At 41.3% G+C, this 5,000-nt stretch overlaps 2 non-coding genes across 2 annotated transcripts; both read right to left on the reverse strand.

The window, feature by feature from the left end:
* Nucleotides 1–1,564: 1,564 nt before the first annotated feature.
* Nucleotides 1,565–1,646, reverse strand: TRNAS-AGA (transfer RNA serine (anticodon AGA)). The gene has a single exon. It is a non-coding gene; the product is annotated as a tRNA-Ser (tRNA).
* A 1,498-nt stretch (nucleotides 1,647–3,144) lies between these two features.
* On the reverse strand, nucleotides 3,145–3,216 carry TRNAH-GUG (transfer RNA histidin (anticodon GUG)). Its single transcript has one exon. It is a non-coding gene; the product is annotated as a tRNA-His (tRNA).
* Nucleotides 3,217–5,000: the final 1,784 nt, after the last annotated feature.

Genomic DNA, 5,000 nt, shown 5'->3' on the forward strand with positions numbered 1-5,000 from the left:
GCAAATATGTTCAAGAACGATAATTTATGTCAGTAAGTACAGTATACCTACATCTTATAATCATGTGTGTTTAAATAATTTGTTGTTAGATCGTTTAAATATTGAAAAGGATCTGTTTTTAATAGACATTTTACAAAAACAACTGGTACATTTGGGAATTCTGTAAAGGAAAAACCCAACTGCCGTGACATTGCCAACCACAATGCCGTGACTCGGATTCGAACCAAGTTTGCTGCGGCCACAACGCAGAGTACTAACCACTATACGATCACGGCGAGCTACTTGGGCTCAATAACGTACAGTGACATGAAGAAATTATAATTCGGAACACTCAGGGCTACTCCTGTGATAGGCTGAATGTGTTCATTGCTTCCTCATTCCTTATACAAAGGCTTTATCTCCTCAGTGGTTGATAGGCTGAAACAGTTTCCTGGCCGCCTGCTTGTGAACTGGCAGGAGTCAAAGATCACACATACACTGGTGGGCCTGTGATGGGACACCAATGCAGAGAAACACACCTGGCGCAGATATTCTATTCTGTTTATTAGACCTGCATCTCCCCTGTACCTCCTCAAGCCATCTGTATGTGAAGCAAGAAAGAGTTAAGGAACGGTCCATCTACACTTTTATTGGGAGGATGCTGCCGTGAGCTCCTCCCAGCTAATCACACAAACAGCAGTAAAGCAAGATAACTACACAGTTAGGGGGGACGGCATGGTTAGGTGTTTGAGGAATTATTGAAACTGACCTCAGTGACCCATAATCAGAGCTGTGGCTAATGACTGCATGCCTAATTATGATGAAGCAAGCACCATGGCTCGTAGGGGCCCCACAACACACTTTTCTTAGCTCATTGAATTAAAGTATAAACTTCTGCCATGTGTGAGTGGTAAAGGCTTGTTAATTTTGTTGCTTTTCAAATTCACGTCTGACAACAAGACGAAGGAACATTGGGGCATCAGACGCTTTGGAAAGTAGCCACCAACCGCAGAGAAAGAGAGAAAGAGGGAAAAGACAGTATGAGGTGTGGAGAAAACAGCAGCAGGTACAAGGAGCTCAAATGAGATTAATGGCGCCTAAATAGAGCACGTAAAGGAACAGTTACAAATCTAAGAAAAGGGAAAGAAAAGACTAGGAAAAAACACAGAAAGAGCTTGTAGATGAAATTCTCTTCCAGGAACAGCAGGTTAAGAGAAATTACACAGGGAGCAGTTAAGCTTGTAACACGGGGGAGAATAGAAAAGAAAATGCAGTTTTATGAAGTGTGTTTGCCTAATCCAGCTAGCACTTTTATTTTATTTCTCTATTTGCTTCTTTTATTGGTAAAGTAAGTTTCAAGTGCATGCACAGGTATGACCGAGAGAGCCAGGGTATAATAATTTGAAGCGTTTGCACCAGCGCTAATGAAGGACGAGAGTTATAGCAAAGATATGAAAGGGGGAGCGATAATAAATATGTGATATGGCAATAGTGACACCAAAATAAGCCACCTATTTATAAAACTGACATGGAAGAAATACTAAAGGTTAACTTCTGAAATTGTAGCCGATGTTAAAAAGATTCTCGTTGTCGGCAGGATTCGAACCTGCGCGGGGAGACCCCAATGGATTTCTTGTCCATCGCCTTAACCACTCGGCCACAACAACTGACTGTAAGGTGTGTGCACATAATCTGTATGCAAGTTTTCAAGGTGTCCCACAGCAAATTCCTGATATTCTGCAATGCACTTTTTAAAAATAAGGTTTTTTTCAGCAGGCACATTCTCTCCTAAAAACAAAAATTGCATGCGTATATCTCTAGTTTGGAATTCCATAGGCTTGCATGCATACTCTCATGGGTCACTCAAGTTTTTTGGACCCTATTGCACTCTGTTTTCGTGCTGCTTTTAGTATATGTCCCATATTACAGAAGTCTACCATCTTTGAGTATTTGAGGCTCCTTTGTAAGTGCTTATATTTTTTCCTTGAAGAGCTATATAATAAAGGGGTCCGGGAAGGATTGCATTTATGGAAGATAAAAGAAGGCCCACTTGTCTCACCAAATGCTGTAGAGAAACCTGATGTTTTACTCATGTTATCCTTAGTTTGTTTTTGTTAGACCTTGCATTCTTAAGGTGGTCCCAACCCCACCTTATTGCTTTTCACCTCCTCATTTTGCTGTATCTTTTTGTTGGCCTTAGGACTCTGATCACTTTATCGCTACTAATCAGTGCTGAAGTGCACGTGCTTCTTCCCTAATCATGTGTATAATTGGAGTATACCTGACTGACAGATTTAATTTACTTGAAAGCCCCTTGTAAAGTGGTATACCATATACCCAGTGACTGATTGTGCCGCCCAAAGAAATAGCATTTCAAACTTGTCTCAAGCCTGCTACTGCAGTGCCTGTGCTGCAGTGTACTGCCACTTCGACTTGGCATTTAAAACTACTTGCCAAGCCTTAAACTCCAATTTTATTACATATCAGTAACCCCTAAGGTAGGCCCTAGGTAGTCCTAGGGGCATCATGCTATGTAAGTAAAAGGTAAGACAGGTACTGTGGTAGTTTGTATGTCCTAGTAGTATCAAACAGTCTATTACATTTTTCACTACTGTGAGGTCTGCCCCTCTCATAGGTTAGCATTGGGTATTCCCTTATACTTTTTGGGGGGTAATTCCATATCAGAGAGGAGAAGCTTTATTTATTTATTGATAAATCCTATCTACTGGTGAGGTTGGATTTAATCTTACTATTGTATAAATGCCATTTTTAGAGAGTGAGCATTTCTCTGCGCTTACTGCTCTATTTGCATTGAAACCTGTCTTCGATTGACGTCTGGATTGGGCTGCGAGACAGCTACATATGTGCATTCCCTGTAGACAGCCACAACACAGGTCACTCAACTGCAACTGCATTCATCTGCATTCTGATTGGCCTGGGGGAGAGCTCCGCTCCCCTTACCGCAAATATGTTCAAGAACGATAATTTATGTCAGTAAGTACAGTATACCTACATCTTATAATCATGTGTGTTTAAATAATTTGTTGTTAGATCGTTTAAATATTGAAAAGGATCTGTTTTTAATAGACATTTTACAAAAACAACTGGTACATTTGGGAATTCTGTAAAGGAAAAACCCAACTGCTGTGACATTGCCAACCACAATGCCGTGACTCGGATTCGAACCGAGGTTGCTGCGGCCACAACGCAGAGTACTAACCACTATACGATCACGGCGAGCTACTTGGGCTCAATAACGTACAGTGACATGAAGAAATTATAATTCGGAACACTCAGGGCTACTCCTGTGATAGGCTGAATGTGTTCATTGCTTCCTCATTCCTTATACAAAGGCTTTATCTCCTCAGTGGTTGATAGGCTGAAACCGTTTCCTGTCCGCCTGCTTGTGAACTGGCAGGAGTCAAAGATCACACATACACTGGTGGGCCTGTGATGGGACACCAATGCAGAGAAACACACCTGGCGCAGATATTCTATTCTGTTTATTAGACCTGCATCTCCCCTGTACCTCCTCAAGCCATCTGTATGTGAAGCAAGAAAGAGTTAAGGAACGGTCCATCTACACTTTTATTGGGAGGATGCTGCAGTGAGCTCCTTCCAGCTAATCACACAAACAGCAGTAAAGCAAGATAACTACACAGTTAGGGGGGACTGCATGGTTAGGTTTTTGAGGAATTATTGAAACTGACCTCAGTGACCCATAATCAGAGCTGTGGCTAATGACTGCAGGCCTAATTATGATGAAGCAAGCACCATGGCTCGTAGGGGCCCCACAACACACTTTTCTTAGCTCATTGAATTAAAGTATAACCTTCTGCCATGTGTGAGTGGTAAAGGCTTGTTAATTTTGTTGCTTTTCAAATTCACGTCTGACAACAAGACGAAGGAACATTGGGGCATCAGACGCTTTGGAAAGTAGCCCCCAACCGCAGAGAAAGAGAGAAAGAGGGAAAAGACAGTATGAGGTGTGGAGAAAACAGCAGCAGGTACAAGGAGCTCAAATGAGATTAATGGCGCCTAAATAGAGCACGTAAAGGAACAGTTACAAATCTAAGAAAAGGGAAAGAAAAGACTAGGAAAAAACACAGAAAGAGCTTGTAGATGAAATTCTCTTCCAGGAACAGCAGGTTAAGAGAAATTACACAGGGAGCAGTTAAGCTTGTAACACGGGGGAGAATAGAAAAGAAAATGCAGTTTTATGAAGTGTGTTTGCCTAATCCAGCTAGCACTTTTATTTTATTTCTCTATTTGCTTCTTTTATTGGTAAAGTAAGTTTCAAGTGCATGCACAGGTATGACCGAGAGAGCCAGGGTATAATAATTTGAAGCGTTTGCACCAGCGCTAATGAAGGACGAGAGTTATAGCAAAGATATGAAAGGGGGAGCGATAATAAATATGTGATATGGCAATAGTGACACCAAAATAAGCCACCTATTTATAAGACTGACATGGAAGAAATACTAAAGGTTAACTTCTGAAATTGTAGCCGATGTTAAAAAGAGTCTCGTTGTCGGCAGGATTCGAACCTGCGCGGGGAGATCCCAATGGATTTCTAGTCCATCGCCTTAACCACTCGGCCACAACAAATGACTGCAAGGTGTGAGCACATAATCTGTATGCAAGTTTTCAAGGTGTCCCACAGCAAATTCCTGATATTCTGCAATGCACTTTTTAAAAATAACGTTTTTTTCAGCAGGCACATTCTCTCCTAAAAACAAAAATTGCATGCGTATATCTCTAGTTTGGAATACCATAGGCTTGCATGCATACTCTCATGGGTCACTCAAGTTTTTTGGACCCTATTGCACTCTGTTTTCGTGCTGCTTTTAGTATATGTCCCATATTAAAGAAGTCTACCATCTTTGAGTATTTGAGGCTCCTTTGTAGTGCTTTATATTTTTTCCTTGAAGAGCTATATAATAAAGGGGTCCGGGAAGGATTGCATTTATGGAAGATAAAAGAAGGCCCACTTGTCTCACCAAATGCTGTAGAGAAACCTG

Source organism: Lissotriton vulgaris, chromosome 1_1, assembly GCF_964263255.1.
Source record: "Lissotriton vulgaris chromosome 1_1, aLisVul1.2, whole genome shotgun sequence".
Taxonomy (NCBI): Eukaryota; Metazoa; Chordata; class Amphibia; order Caudata; family Salamandridae; genus Lissotriton; species Lissotriton vulgaris.